Raw genomic sequence first — 17,389 nt, forward strand, 5'->3', positions numbered from 1 at the left:
TAATTAATGTTAGATAGTAAGTGTTTAATGTTTCACCTATATGAACATAGAAAATGTCGTCTGACGATGAAAAAGATTTCATTATGTGCGAACACTGTGAAGACCAACGCGGCCTGTGCGACAGAAATTTCTTTGTTGATAATAAGCGCTTCAGCATCAAGCTGGATGAGATATTCGAAGTGGATACAGTAAGTCACAGCGGCAAGTATTTTTTCGTAATAAAGCATGACTTATACTTCATTTGCTTGAACTTATAATTTTAAATTTTCACTATCCTACTAGCGCATTCCCTGCCATGCTCGAATTTTTGTCTTGGATAAGATATGTTTCAGTGCGATGAATGATATGGAGGTAAAGATAGTTTACTTGAAGACCGAGTATGGGTATACTTTCAACGTCAAATTATACAATGCAGACACATACACCCATTTTGAATGCAAAACTTGGCAAGCACTATGCAAGGCTTATGCATTTGAGCCTGATATGGTTATCACCTTCGATATTTGTCCGGAAGATGATATTGAAGGTAATAGAGACATCTGGGTTGATGTGCAGACGCCTCCAGTTCTACCATTATGTGAGTTTTTCTCAACTATGTTTATGTTTTTGATATTGTTTATTCAAAAATAGTTGACAACTAATTTCTATTGTCAGCTTATTTCAGTTCAAGCAAACATGTCTGGCGCTTGGTAGACAGGATCTACTACTGTCCCGGGGCTGAACTAAACTGTGAGGAGATAAGTCATTATGTTTCATGGCTTGAAGATCTTCATACTGTCAAGACAAATTTTCTTCCTACACTTAGAAATGTTAGTACTCAAAACGTGCGACCAATAGTGATCGTATTGAACTACGGTCACATTTATAATGGAAAGATGGTAAAAATTTTAATATTTATCCTTAGTGCATCTTTTGCATACATTAGTTTTGAAGCTAAACTTTCATTGCTAAGTATATTAATTTTACGATGTTCTTCAACAGGGACTCCCGATGACAGTTGTGCCTCAGTGGATCGAGACAAAAGGTCGCATGCCAATGGTTAGCTTACGACCAAGATATCCTACATTGCACATGAGTGCATTCAGGATTTCTGAAAGCGATGAATGCTTAATAGTGAAAGATTGGAGCAAAATTGTTAACGATCGCAGAGAAGTACTAGGGGGCAGCAAGGAGAAGCGCAACCCACGATTAGGAGACAGATTCATCTGCATGCTCCAGTATAATGAATCGGGAGAGCTATACATGTTCTATGCTATTTTACCTGAGAGGGAGCAGCAGGAGTGATTTAGCTAGTTCATGCTCTTAGTACTTGTCCTCTCATGTTCGTATTCTCGTCCTGAACTTAATTAATCTCAAATAGTGATTTGCTTGTAAACGCTTATACTATCATGACCATGTTGAACTCGATGATATTTTTGCTTCTGTAACAAGTGAATGTTTCTTCTTTAAGCTAGTGTTGGTGGTGATTAATTAGATAGCGGTAATGACTATGATGATAAATAATGGTAATTAATGACGACTACGATGATTTTTAGCTAGCTAGTATATATATATATATATACTGTTGTTGGTGATGATATGATGCAAGAGTTTATTTCTATATTAATATGTGATGATGATGATGATGAGTTATTATATATATATCATTTATGAAAGAAACCGCAAATTAGTTTGAACTAGATAGATCCTAGCTAAGTGATCAAGTATATATATATATATATATATATATATATATATATATATATATATATATATTCCATATCCATATCCATATCAAGTATAACAACTCATTATAACGTAAAACAATCCTAAATTAAATTGATAACACAAATTTAAAGGAAAAATGAAAAATAAAACCAAAACCCACAAACATTTAGTACCGGTCGGTGTTACCAACCGGTACTAATGATCTACCGCACCCGTGGCCTGGCTCGTGCCACGTGGTTGCCCTTTAGCACCGGTTCGTGCTGAACCGGTACTAAAGGGGGGGGGGCTTTAGTGCCCACACTTTAGTGCCGGTTACCGAACCGGCACTAAAGGGCCTTACGAACCTGTGCTATTGCCCGGTTCTGCACTAGTGTATGTTCTCGAGACTAATTAGTGTGTGGGCCGAAATACAAAAAAATTGCAAACACGTTCACACGGGCACTATGCTGCTTTTCATAAATTATCAATGTTTATCTTTTAATTCCCAGAAAAGAAAAGACATTCATGTTTGAATTTTTGTTTCATATTTTCACGTTATGAAGGATTTACTTCAAATCTTTTAACATGTGGGTATCAGATTCCCGTCTACTTGCAAGGGAAGGCAATTCACTGCAAGTCAACACATGCATGGAAACTAACTTGGCTAACACGTACGTAGACAATGATTTAATAACTGAATTCACGAAGCAGAATATGCTGCCGGACCCCGGAGCGAGTGACGACGACGAGTCGGGCATTTTTGTATCTGGTGGTCGAAAAGTGGAGTCCCAAGATGCCATCCATATATATGGTGCACCGTTTTTTTGAAAAAGAAGGCTTGCCCCCGACCTCTCCATCGAAACGATGCACGCAGCCATTTTATTAAAGAGTCACGAAGTACCACAAAGTCATAAAAGTATTGCAGCTCGCAAGCGGAGCAAAAAGAAAAAAATGAATGCTCAAAATCATAAGCGGTATGGCAATATAAAGGACAAATTCTCTAGACTCCTATCCTGTTATGCGACCGCTATCCAAACCGGTTAAATATAGCCCGTGCTTCCATCTCCCACTGGTTGCGCCCAGTAACCAAGGATTCCCTGGAGTCCGTAGGAGTGAGTAAGGACCACGTACGGATCCATGCGGTAGCTCAGAAAATGACCTGCAAGAAAGTATGTTGTCTATTAAAAATCATATCATTTCCACCCGCAAAAAAATCATATCATTTCTACAATTCCATATAGCTCATATGAGCGGGACGTGGAGTTTCTACACTTGAGCTCATATGCTCCTGCTATGAACAGTAAAATAAATAAAATAGAAAACATTTCAAAAAATTCTGAAATTTTTTTGTGGCATGCTTTAAGAAATGTTTATTGTGGATGCAAAATTTCGTCATGAAATGACATTGGTGGAAGGCATGGTAAAAAAAACAAAAACAATACTCTAAAAATGTTACTTTCAAACGCATTTTGGAGCTCTGATTTTGTTCTTTTTTGCGACGACCTCCACCAATGTGATTTCGTGATGAAATTTTGCATGCGCAACAAACATTTCTTAAAGTATGCCACAAATTTTTTTAGAATTTTTTGAAATGTTTTTCTATTTTGTTTATTTTACTGTTCATAGCAGGAGCATATGAGCTCAGGTGTAGAAAGGTACTTTCGATATAAGCGCACATATTTCAATCCGAATATGAGCCGCAGTAATATGATCAACCCCAGCTAACCACATCCCAAACAACGATTGAATGTTAACTGGAGGAGTAATGTTGAAGGCTATATGTATCGTTCTCCAAAGTAATGTTGAAGGCTATATGTATCATCCAGCCTCGCTCCTGACTCTCCTCATCAAGGAAGTATGTCAAGATTGCATCCATACCAAGCTTCGAGCTTTCCATGGTTCATACGTATAGTGCTTATGCATCATCGGTCCATACAGTTTGCTTAATGTTTACCACGTCAATGCTTCTACACTGAGTCCAATTTGCTTCATACATACTCAACTTATGCTTCTATGTTGTGTTTTGTTTTGATCAATCTCCATGCCTCACATGTGCTTGTAGGTGTCATATGTTTACTTAATCAATGACTAAAACATGTTGCTTAAATTTCACATATATTATGGGCAAGATGCAGGTCACCCCCTTCCTTGTCCTAATTTGCATGACCGCGCAGAAATATATTTTTACCCCCGTTTAACAAAAATATGCTTCCACTATACGGAAATTATGTTGAGATTACATCAATATGATGCATCCAGTTTTCATAATTCATTTGTATCATACTTGTGCTTCTTCACTATGCACAGTTTGCTTCATTGCATTCTTCATATTTACTACTAGGGAAAACCCTAGTAGTAGCGCTTGTTTTATAGCTAGCAGTAGCGCTTGTACAAGCGCTACCACTAGAGCACTACAACTAACTTTTAGCAGTAGCGCTGGAATGCCAGCGCTACTGCTATACCTACTTAGTAGTAGCACTTTCTTTGGGAAAGCGCTATAGATAAGAGTAAGTAGCAGTAGCGTTCCTTTAGAAAAGCGCTGCTGCTAATTTTTCCTGTATTTTTGAAAATACAACTTATTTTCGTTGTGGTTTTATACACAGTACTTTCATCATATGATTTTATGACCATGATTAGTTATTATATATAACAGTGGGTGAAATGAACATGGAGTAGATTCAAGTGGAGGCAACATGTGGTGCATGTCAAAAGTACTACTAATCCAAACTTGATCTAGTTTGGATTAGTAGTACTTACGATGTGCACCACACGTTGCCTCCACTTGAATCTAATCCATGTTCATTTCACCTACTGATATATATATATAATAACTCATCATGCTCATATAACAACTTAGCATCATGCATCATCGATCATAATAATAAATAACTCATCATTGGTATCATAATAGCAAGTCCTACTCATCATCATCGATCATACAACTTATACTCGATACCAATCCTACTTAGTTGTTCTTAGCACATGATCCTACTTAGTTGTTCTTAGCACATGATCATGAGTATTAGCTAGGACCTACTACCTTCTCTTAGGTAAAATAGCATAAAACAAGATAGCCCCTGACTCTCCATTATGGAGAATGGAGATTATCCTGTCTCCAATTCTTGCCTTTCACACAATGTTGCTTCCAAGAACCTCCCTATGACCGACCATACATTTTTTCATTCTTTGATTATCATGTCTTCACCGGTTTTAGAAATTCGATATGGATAGGTGTGATTCGTAGGATGACCTGGCTGTATGTTCAAAGCATCCAGGCGACCATTCTGATACATCAGATGAGGCACACAATTTTTCAGGATTTTTTGTTCAAAAACATAGTAATAACTTTGTAGTTATCAATGTAGTTAAGTTTTAAAAGAATTTATGCAAAAGATGCACGGATGTTGTACTAGTAAAAAAATCTTACCATGGCATCTCCATGGATGTTACCGTGGTTCAAACGTGCACTAGTGGCACGTATTGACCACAATGTGGAGGAGTTTGATAATAGGTATTATAATTCTCAAGATCAGTAAAAAATGTGATCAGATGATTTTTCTCCTGATAAGTTAACTCAGAGCCATCGGCGTAGTAGGTTCTGTCTATCATCTTCTGCACATTGTTTGAAGAATGGAAATAAGCTGTCAATGGAAATAAGCTGTCAACTATTTTGAAATAAACAATATAAATTAGTTAATAACTATGTTTGAGAAACTCACATAGCGGTAGAATTGGAAGCGTATCAACAAGGACCCAAATATCCATATTGTCTTGGTCGATGTCAGGATCACCAAGATCCATGGTGACAAGCATACCCTCATAAAAACCATACATCTTGCAAAGTGCTTCCCAATTTGTGCAAACAAAATGGGTTACACTCTCAGAATTCTACAAATTTACTTCAAAATCCATACCATGATGGGTCCTTAGGTGAATTTTCTTTGTTTCGAAATTTTCATGGTCTTCAAAATCCATCCTCTCCAAGACATAGCGTCTTGCATGGCATGTGATAAGCTACTGGAATTGTAAAATATGAAAAATTACACGTTGAAATAGTTGAAGTCATGCTTAATTACGAAAAAAACACTTGTCGTCGTTGCGTACCGTTTCAACATCGAAGGTCTCCTAGAGCTTAATGCTGAAGAGCCGACCTTCGTCCAGGTGAGGCCTGTCACACAAACCCCGGTCGTCGTTGCAACAGTGGCACTCCCCCTGGGAGACTTTCGTCGTCTGATAACGACATTTCCTAGGTTCATAATTAAAAGATTAAACTTGTACAATTCAATATATGTACTACAAAAACTAAATTAGATCATTATTATTCATCACCGGTTGACTATCGGTCTGCCGAGTCTTTTTCTTGAAAACTCTCAACTCGCGTGGTGTATACATTCGACCGTTGGTGATGATCGCTCCTCTTTTCATCCCCGAGTGCACTACACCAAAATGTATAGCACACGGGAACGAAGGATAAGCGACCCCTACGATAACAGTCGGGATTTTTTGTCCTCTCATATGTGGTGGAGACTCTCACTCACTGATTCCTCTCTGACATTTGCGACCGTCGATGATGGTTGTTACTCCTCCTTCCCCTAGTGCCTAACAAAGGTCTAGCACCCAGAGAAGAAGGAGAAACGACCCCCATGACAACAGTCGGGATTCTTCGTCCTCTCTCATATATGGTGGATACACTCCCTCACTGACTTTTCGACCGTAGGTGATGGAGCCTCGACAGACTTAAAGTCAACCCGAAATGTCGTTTAATTATTTTTCTAGAAAATCCAGGACACTCGATATTTCCTACATATTCTAGCACAAGACATGCCAGAATTCACGGAAAAATCCGGCATGACCTTTGCTAAAAAAGGACATATCGAGCGCCTAAAATTTGCCGGAACGGAAATTAATCAACACTCCGGCAAAACATAGGCCACTCGGAGGTTTAACCTGCAAACATGGCCGGCCACTTGGGCAAACACATATCCTATTTGAGCAACACAAGATATACATATTTATATCTACATCATATGAGCATTCAAAGTAGGAGTAGTTTTCCAATTTGAGCATTCAATAAGCAAAACCAAATCATAAAATAAATTAGTATTGAAATTAGCATGCATTCAATAAGCAAAACTAAAGCATCTCTTTCCTCCGTACATCATCGAATATTATCACTAATACATCTCGAATAGTATCATACATATAACATCACTAATATAGCTAAAACCCTAGCGAACGACGGGTATCGGCGCGGGCAGTGGACACCCAAAGAGAAGGAACCGTCATAGGATCATAGCTCCAGTGAGATCCCTGAAGAACCTGCCAGGTATTGGAGAACCTTCCCTCCAACGCAACCATGTAGCGAAGAACGTGCTCGTCCTCCTCGCTAACACGGTGACGTACCACCTCAGCGGGGTCCTCAAGCCTCCGCACCGTAACTAGCCCATGCGACCGCCACCAAAGAAGGTTCGGGTCAACGACGGGCTGGCTCCTCACCAAGTTGCACCCCCCGAAAGGTAGCACATCCCAGTACCAGCCCGGCGGAGCCCAGTCCCAGGCATGGCCCCTCTGATCAAGCAGGTGTCCTCCGCCGAGTCGACGACAAGGATGCGGGATAGGCATCGTCGACGTCGATGCGGGAATAAATGCTTTAACTAAAAAATAAAAATAAATTCTATTAACTACACCTAGTTAGATACACCTAAAACACCTAAATTCTATTAACTACACCTAGTTTAAAACCTACATTTTGAACATGATTCGATCATAACTAGGGTTCATACTACATTATTCTAAGATTAAACACCTAAAATACCTAAATTAAATTAATAACATGGGGTGGCTGGTCTCACCTCGAGGTCGGAGGGGGTCAGTAACGGGGACGACGGCGGGGATGATGCATGGGCTCCTTTATTTCTGAAAAAACAAAATATAATGAAAAAACATCATTATCGTCATCTTAGGACTTAGTGAAACTCCATAAGCTATCAAGTAAATATCCAATTTGATTCCAAATAAAATTTTCAATTGTCTGCAATTTGTTTCCTAAACCCTAAGAACATTATCATCCTCATTTTGTTTACCTATTGTCTACTTCTTGAACCATAGAAAAATGCCATAATTTCACATAACTTAGAAAAATTCCTATTCTATTCAAGAGACCTACATTTACTTATTTTTTTCAATTCTATTTAGAAAACATACATCTACTAAAATAATCTCACATAGCATAATATATTTCTCTACCTAACAATTTATATTACTAAATTCTTTTACTAAAAAAATTCATATCTAAATTTTTATACAAAGAGAGGAGGGCAGTGGGAGGAGGAGGAGGAGGGAGGAGTGAGGGCTTCGGGCGGCTGGGGAAGGGCGGGGAGAGGAGGGAGCAGGGAGCAAGGCGGCGGTCGGACGAGGGAGAGGAGGGTCATGGGAGGAGGGAGAGAGGAGGGCGGCGAGAGAAGGAGGAGGGAGGGAGGGTCGCGAGAGGAGGAGGGAGGGAGGGAGGCAGATACCTTGGGGGCATCGGCGGCAACGGCGGGTGATGGAGGCGACGGCAGGCGACGTGCGGCGAGTGAGAGTGTGTGAGGGAGAGTGAGGGACGCGCGCGGGGTGTGGATAAGATAAGCGTAGTAGTAGCGCTGTTTAGCAATAACCGCTACTGCTATTTAGCAGTAGCGCTCGTCAGAGGACAGCGCTATTGCTATGTACAATAGCAGTAGCGCTTTTTAATTACGAGCGCTACTAGTATACCTACACTGCCATGCAACCGTTTGGCAACTATAGTAGTAGCGTTTTTTATAACAAAAGCGCTACTGCTACATGAATAGTAGCAGCGCTCTTCAGACACAAGCGCTACCGTTTCTTAGTAGCAGCGCTTTCTTATAAAAAGCGCTACTATTGAGCTCCTGTGTATAAGCATTTCCCTAGTAGTGATTGTATCTTAGGCATCATCTTTGTATCCGAATAAAACTAATCATGCTTCCTTAATTTCTGCAAGGCTAACAAGAGTGGAAGATCATGCTTTCCCGACGATGAGCATGTCGTGGTCATCGATGGTGGGCATGTAGTGTGACATGATATCGATCATCTCCTGTGCCCAATGTTCTGTCATAATTTTGGAAGTAAACTAGCAAGGCAAACACTCGGTTGTCCAAGTTCAAGGGTGTCGTTCCCTCGTTGGTGCCAGCGTCGTTGCTCTTGACCATGTAATTATATATTATTGTTTCTCAATATGTTACTATATGGCAGTCAACTTTTGCTTCAACCGTCATTAGATTATGCTTCAGCCGACATTAAAGTATGCTTCAAACAATGTCGTGTTGCCTCTCTTGGTAAATTGTACTGACATTTTGCTTCTTTTAGAGAGTTTTAATTTTTGACCTATGTTGGTGTGCTTCATTGCTTGTCTCTTCTCATGGTTGCTTCCATTGTAAAGATCTTTTGCTGCAATGTTTCGAGCCATGATTGTTAGTTTCTCACACAATCAGGATGATGTTATAATGAATTTGAGTGCTAAATTGTTGACAATGGGCTGGACAAGACACAAAAGTACCAAATAGTGTTGTTGTAATAGTATTTTTGTTGTTTTTGTCTACAAAGTTATAAATTATTGTTCACATTGGCTGAAATTTGTTTCAATGCTTCGTGCTTCTCTTTGTGCTTCCACCGGATTTTTTGTGTGAAGCAAATATTTGTGTCTCACAAAAATTTGTTTCCTTAGCCATTTTTTGTTCAAAGACACTTAAACCATGATACCATAGATGGAAAATGTTGTTTTGTCGCTCACAAAAAACTGTATCATCACAAGAATTAGCTGTTTCCATCACACAAGAAAAATGATGCTTCTATCCACTGAAAAGAATGTTTCCTTGGCAGGAAAAACATATTACCATCGCCAAAAATATATCTCAGAAACAAATATAATGAGTAATATGCCAGATCGGTTGTTATAATCACCAAATTTGTTTCCGAAATTTGGGGGATTAATTTCGTCATGCCAGATTTGATTCTCGGAAGCATTGGTTTTTCTTTAATTTGAGAATCTCAGAAGCATTTTGTTTGGAAGCACTGCTTGATAAATTACCAAACTAACTACCACCAAGCCATGGAGACCATTACGAGTATGCAATCAATTAACGCTACAATCCAGCTAGTTAAGCAAGCCGATTTACTGGAGGATCGACGGTGCACATGCATTTGATCTGATGGCCTGTGAGGGAAAAAAATTATATGAGACCAGGTCTCATATAAATCAGGTGAGACCCGCCCTGATGAATGACATGTGGCATTCACAAATCACAAAGCATCTAATCTCTCCCCCCCTGATTTCAGGTGGGGGTGGGGTGGATGCTTTGTGATTTGTGAATGCCACGTGTCATCCATCAGGATGGATTTCACCTGCTAATCCGTGAGACCTGGTCTCATAGAATTTTTTTCCGCCTGTGAGTCTGTGAGTGGTCTGATGGAAGCAAAACATCAGTAGCTCCCCTTTAGAATAGTACTAGAACTTTGACCACATGGCTGCTCCCACATAAAATATCTTTCTCTACGGTTTCTCTTGCTGGGCTGAAAGTATTTTCAGGGAAAGATTGAGTATAAATGAAGATCGTAATAATATTAATTCCTTTCAATCACATTTCAACAACTATTTGTGATTTAAAGGTCACATATTCACATGCATATTGGACAATGTCTATGCAAGAGTGACTCGGGAACGAGAAATAGAGGGAGTAGCGGACCCGGGAGAAAAGACGAGAGGAAGGAGGCATGAGCTCGTCGGCCGAGCCTGCCCGTAGGATAGCCTCACGGGGGCCGGACGTATATAAGGCACGCTCAGGGACCCCCTAGAAACCCTAGAAGCACATCGACTCTCCAATGATCTAACCCTTGAGCCACAAGCAAGGCCAATTGTGATAGCCAGTACAAATCTCGCGGCGATCTCTTTTGGATCCCCGGCGATCACCGTAATTGTGACAGTGAAGAAACTGCTCCCACCGAGTCATTCAACATATTAGTTGAAGAAGCTCAAAAACTTATTGGTTATATATTTTGTAATAACTATCAACCTATGCAGGTGCACAGGTTGCTAACTCAGATTATCATTCGACATTCACATATTTGCAATCCCTAAAATGACCTATATATTTTCTAATTCTCTCATCCAGTTTTGATCCGGATGAGGATATGCTTATTTGGTATGAAGAGGAAACGATTAATTAAAGCGCACATGTGTGCACAAAACTCCCTATGAGATGCTTTCATTAGTTTCCCATCCCCCCGTGTCGCCCACCCCGCGGGCGACCCGGGCGGAACCCTAGCCACCGGGCGAGCTCCCTCCTCGCCAGATCTCCCTCCCCTCGCCGCCGCAAGGCAAAGCCCGCGCAGCGTCGGTGGCGGCGGGGCACTCCGGTTTTCCCTCTCACGGTGCTGGGGTGTTGCGGGGCGTCCGCCGTGGGAGCGCGTGGTCCCCGTGGCGCGCTGGGGCTGCGCGGCGACCGTGTATGGCGCGCGGGAGCACGCGCGGTGCACAGACGCAGACGTGGGGATCTGGCGCTCATGGCGCGGCGGCGGCTGGCAGATCGAATCTCGGGGCGGCGGCCTCGATCGGTGGCGCGCGGTGCGGCCTGCCTGGCGGGCGGCACCCGCGGGTGCAGATGGGGGGCCTTCCACGACTGCGTGGGCGACGTGGAGGCGGCGGCGCTACGGCGGCTCCTCGATGGCCGACTGGAGTTTCATGGGAGGCGTCGTCTCTGACTCGATCTACTCCGATTCGTGCTGGCTACGGTAGCGACTATGGTCGATGCCAATACCGTCTGGACGGATCTGGCGGGTGGGCATAGATCTAGGGGAATCTCCAGGCCGGCATGGCGGCCGCACCAAAGTCGACGTCCTCGACGCCGATTCCCTTCCTGGAGGCTTCGGTGTGGATCCTTCGCCCCCCACCTCTGCCATGAGCGCAGGCGAAAGCCTCTGTTCCTCTGGTTTGGGCAACGATGGCACTTTGGTGTCGTGTTCCTTCCTGAAGGCGTCGGCCGGGGACTGCTCAGGGTGGTGGAGTTGCTAGTAGTTCGGAGTCGACGTGAGAGCATCTCCAACAGCCGCGCTAAACTAGCGCCGCGCCGCAAAATAGGCCGTTTTAGCGCGCGCACAACGCAGCGGGTCGCTCCAGCGGGCGCGCAAAAACGGCGCGCGCACTATAACGGGTTGGGCGCGCGGACAAAAACACTTAGCCGCGCGGTGTATTTGGGGCGCCAGCTGCAGCGCGCGGCACACTCCAGCGCTCGCGCCCGCACTTCCTCTCCCACTTCCACCCCCCGTCCGGTCGCGCCGCCGCCGCCGCCCGCGCCCCCGGCGACCGTTCAGTCTTCCCCGGCCTATCCCCGCGCGCCCGTGCTTCCGCCCCTTCCCCTCCTAGTCTCGCCGGCCCTCGCGCGCCTCCGTCGTCCGAGGAACAGCGCCCGAGCGCTCGCTGCCGCGCCGCGCCCGCAAGGTGTTTGACAAAACGCCTACAAGGTATGTATTGCTCAAACTTCATGAATTTGATGCATGTTTTGAATTGTAGTTTTTATAGTATAGTATTGCCTGCTATCATGCCATTCGGCATCAATCAACGCACAATGAACTTCAGAATGATTTGATTGAAGAGTGGTGGGCATGGCATGGACGACAAAGAGCATGATGATATCTGCATTCGACATTGTATTGTTCATGAACTATTTGTTGTGTTTATTGCATTTGTTGTACTGAATGATAAACTATTTGTTTGAGTTGTAATGATAACGAAATTGAACTATTTATTGTTGATTTATTTTGTTTGTTTGATCATTTTTGCTATGTATATGTGGTTTGTGCGGCGCGCGCGCGCTGTATTTTTGCGCTCTGCTGGAGCGGCGCGCGCGCTGCATTATAGCGCGACTGCTGGAGCCAGCGCAGGCGGGCGCGCCAAACCAGCCGAAGCGCGCGCGGCAAACAGGTTTTTTGCGCGCGGCGCATAGCGCGGCTGTTGGAGATGCTCTGAGATGGCATGTAGGAGGAGCGGTGTGGCATCAACCGTATCGTCGACGGTGGATCTCGGCGGCATTGCGCAGTGGAGACTTGGCGTCTGATGCACAGAGATGGACTCGCGCGGGAGGAGGAAGTTGTCTGGCGTCATGGTGGCGGTGATGGCAGAGAGGTCTGGCAAGGTCGGTGCATCAGTTCTGCTTTGAGGATGGACCGATGGAAGGTGGATGTGACGGCTCTTGCAGCGTGCAGTGCTCAGTGGGAGTGTGCCGGACCGGTGTGGGACCCAATCCTGGTAGTGGCTTGGATGGGACACCTGGCTTTAGATGTTAGCCTTTAGTGTGATGTCTGTTTGGTATTAGGCCCGAACATTCGGCACACCTTCATCAAGGGGATAGGAGTAGCAACAGCATTGCCAAGATGATGACTTCAGACTTATTGATGTATAACCTTGTATGGTCTTTGTGAATAATTAATAATATGGATGCATGCATCGTCCAGGTGCAGAGGCCTGGGGTACATCCTCTTTTTCTAAAAAAATTTACTGCAATGAGATTATCACAATTGAGTAAAAAATGTTAACGGAACTAATTAGTATATGGGCCTAAATACAAAAAGGTTGCACATATACACAGACACTATGCTGCTTTTCATAAATTCTCAATGTTTATCTTTTAATTCCCAGAAAAGCAAATACATTCATGCTTGATTTTTTTCCTTCTATTTTCACGTTATGAATGATTTACTTCAAATCTTTTAACATGTGACTACCACATTTCCGTTTAGTTAATTTTATTGGTGCTGGATTGATAACTTGCAAAGGAAGGCAACGCAAGGCAGCAATTCACGGCAGCTCATCAACACATGCATGGAAATTAAATTACTTGGATTTGCAAGAAAAAAAGGAAATTAAATTACTTGGCCAACACGTATGTACAGAATGAATGAGATGACTGAATTCGTAAAGCAGGATATAAAAGGGCTCCATCGATCTACCTATAGCCAGCTAGCTAGCGAGCTGCCGGGCCAGAGCGAGTGACAACGACGATGAGTCGGGCGTTTCTGTATCTGGTGGTCAAAAAATGGAGGCCAGACAACAAGTGGACTGGTCCATGGGTGTACATGGTGCACCGCATCAACCCGTGGCGCCTCTTCTTCTCCAACAATGACGATCAACGACTGCAAGCTGGTGAGGCGGCAGCGGTAAGGGCTCGCCTGACTCGCCCTACCATGGCCTTGTACTCATCAATCGGGAATCCGACCATGGACTTGGCGCTCTTCAGCCGCACCAAGGATATATAAGATGGTCGCCATGGACAACCAAGGCAGAACGGTAGGTCCTCTACGACGACGACGCTCTGCAGGCCGTCACCCCGCTGCCCAGCATGAAGAGCTTCACGTGTCATCCTGTGTCGCTCGCCGTCGGCGACGATCTGTTCGTCATGACCGACCCACCCTCCGCCGACGACCACCCGCCATCCGCGGAGGCGCTCGCCGACCCACTGTACTGGTCGCCTGAGTCTGTGGGAGACATGGTTTGGCATCCCCTCCCGACGCCTTCCTATGCGAAGCCAGGGTACGACCCATATGGCTACGTATGGTCATACACGGTGGTCGGTGAGTCCAAGGTCTGGATCTCTCCGCAGTATCACGGCACCTACTCCTATGACATGAAGATGGATATGTGGCGCCCCGAGTGGAGCAAGGTAGGTGACTGGAAGCTGCCGTTCGCCGGACCCGCCATGTACGCCGAGGAGCTCGACCTCTGGTTCGGCCAGTCGTTAACAGAGGAACTGGAGTGGATTCTCTGCGCAGCCGACCTTGTGCCTGGCCCAGACCAACCGCCGGTAGTGGCCCATGAGTGGGAGACCTTCCGAGTGCCCAAGGGCACAGGTCGCTACGAGACCCGTTCCTCGTGCACCTAGGCACCGCCGGCCGATTTTGCATCGCCAAATTCACAAGTAACGCAAGACGTCAGAATTCGGTCGTGCTCACCGGCGTGGAGGTCACGCGCTACGGCGACGGCAAAGCTGATCTCCGACTCATCAAGCATAAGACGTATTATTACGTAGGACTAGGTGAAGATGACCCTATGTGTGTACTTTAGTTTTTTAGTTTTAATAATAATAATAATCTCTCCCTAATAATAAAGCACGGATTGGGTCTTCGGATTCACCGTTACGGCATTTTTATACAATAGTCCTTATACTTTTTGATAATGAACCCGCAGTTCTATTAATCTGGTACCCACAAAAAAACGGTTCGTTGAAAAAGAAAACGTACGCATCTGCCTCCTCCTCGACCCTGGTATGTGCCCAAGCCTCCCACGCCGCCGCCACCGCACGTCATCCCGCTCGCCGCCACCGCACGTCAGCTCGCTCACTGCCCACGCCCGCCGCGGCCGCACCTCAGCCCGCTCGCCCCCCATGCCGGCGCGGCCGCTCGCCATTCCCCGCCGCAACCCAGCCACCTCTGTCGCTGCTGCTAGCCGATGCGCCACAATATAACTTTTTGCGATGCACTCCTACCTGTAGCCCATCTCAAACCATCGAAACAGTCCAAGGATATTGCAACAGCTGCCGGCTGCGATAAAACCAAGCCACTGTTCGTGCACATCCCACTCTCTCTAATACTACATGGATTTATACAATGGCAGAAGTACTATTCTGATTCTTTAATTTTGGGACGCTCTGTTCATGAGCTTGTGTCCACATAGTGTTTGATTTTATGCATATGAGGGAATGTACTACATTTTTTCTGGTTTCCCTTTGGTGTATGTTTGATTATATATGTTTCGGTTGACAGTTGTTATTGCCTCTGATTTGTCTTCTGGTTACTTCGTTCATGTTTTCAGTTGTAGTGACATCCGGTTCAAAGTTGCTATAGGGGTTGTCTGGGTACGTTTCAGTTTTTAGCAAACGGATTTTAGGAGAAATTATATGAAAACGAGCTTCAGTAAACTTATTGTAAATCTTTGTTTGGATAGAAATTGTTTTTTGCAAAACCATGTTTGGGTTAGATCCATTGATCAGAATGAATTGGATAAGAGACTCAGCCCTCACTGCAGTCTCGGGAGGCAAACACAAGAGCACTCACCCAGCAAGACCTGGAAGCCATGCATGGCCTTCCTCCAAGCTTAGCTGCCTCCCGAAGCTCAACATGTCATGCTGCTTCAACAAATCGTCCCAGCCTCCGTTCAAAGTTCACTTTGCTACTGCTAATGGGAAGCATTCAGCCCTCCTGCACTCGCATGGTGTTGTTTGCGCTCGACGCGTGCATCGTCAACGACACCGGAGGAGTCTGCAGCGCCGGCCCTGCGGGCGCCGGCTCTCCGAAGCACTGTCCCATCGAGTGGCGCTATCTTCCGTGGGTGCATGCCATGCCGCAAGGTGGACCACGCCGTGTGCATCGCATGGCGGAGAAGCGCATTGCAGCTAATCTACGGCGCCACGAGGAGCTATTGGCTGCTGTAGCAGTGTCACGCTAGAGCAAGAGGTTGGACACTAATGATTCTGAGGTACTGTTGTGACCTGCTGTATCGGTTTACACACGACCGCATGTCTAATCTGTTCACGGACATCCTTGCAGAGGACATGCACAAGCTCGCTGACGGCAATGCAGCAAAGTGGTGTTTGTCATACGAAGGCTCCATCCTGCAGTAGGGGTGCTCCGAATGACAAAGGCAACAAGCTATATGGGCATGTGTGCAGTTAAAGAGTAGAGGCGTAGGATTATAGCTAAACAAGTATTCCCTCTTATATTTCAGTTTTTTTCAAACATATGTTGAGATCTATTGCTCAATGAGAAAGGTAGAACCAGTGTAAGATTTTGAGCTGCAATATTAGAAAGGTGAAATTTCATTTAGTCCTAAAAAAATATTGACTGTTCTTTCACAGGACAATCTACCCGCAAATGCATCAACATTCATATGAGGAACAAATGCACTGGCATATCATGTGCAGGGGAAGACATGCGGTATTATGGCAGTTCTTTTTATTTGTTTCTTTCAATGTTGGATAATGTCTACACCACTTATTCATAATTGGTACAGGTAACTTCAGCACATATCACAATGGATGGCAAGTATATGTATAAGCTGAGATTGTTTCCAATCTGTTGTAAATGCGTTGCTATTTGTTTAGTCAGTCTAATTTTCTAACCATTGTAAAAATGCTCAGTTTCCTAGCTCAAATGATGTTGAAGCTGAAAAGCAACAACAGGTAGGATGCATGGTCTGAATTTTTGCACCGAGATTTAAATGAATCACAACTCATATGATGCACAATGTTACTGAAAATCTAGGAGCCTATGATCAAACTTAGTTTATGACTTAGGAGGACCAGAATAAATATCACATATCCTGAACCGGCGTCCCAAAGAACCATACTCTCAATAGGTATGTCGTTTTTGTCATCAGCAGCCTTCCATTTTTGTCATCAGCAACCCGTTATTTTTCTCCCGTTGCAACGCACGGGCATTTGTGCTAGTAATAGTAATAATAATAGTAGTAGTAGTAGTAGTAATAGTGTTTTGCACTCCCCTAAAAAAAAGTGTTTTGCACTATCAAATAAGTTCGGTACCGTGTTTGTTAGCCACATCAGCATGTCTCGGCGTTTATTTGCAAAAAAAAACATGTGTTGGCGTTTTGTAATGTCTAAGGTGGGCATGCAGAAAGTGTTGTTACAGTGTGTGCAGTGTC

General features: G+C 44.2%; 1 long non-coding RNA gene across 1 annotated transcript; it reads left to right on the forward strand.

Annotated features, from left to right (window-relative positions):
• Window positions 1-14,976: 14,976 nt before the first annotated feature.
• On the forward strand, window positions 14,977-16,746 carry LOC123153252 (uncharacterized). The gene is made up of 3 exons (XR_006476419.1): window positions 14,977-15,294; window positions 15,758-16,207; window positions 16,279-16,746. It is a non-coding gene; the product is annotated as an uncharacterized lncRNA (long non-coding RNA).
• Window positions 16,747-17,389: the final 643 nt, after the last annotated feature.

This window comes from Triticum aestivum, chromosome 7A (assembly GCF_018294505.1).
Source record: "Triticum aestivum cultivar Chinese Spring chromosome 7A, IWGSC CS RefSeq v2.1, whole genome shotgun sequence".
Lineage (NCBI taxonomy): Eukaryota > Viridiplantae > Streptophyta > Magnoliopsida > Poales > Poaceae > Triticum > Triticum aestivum.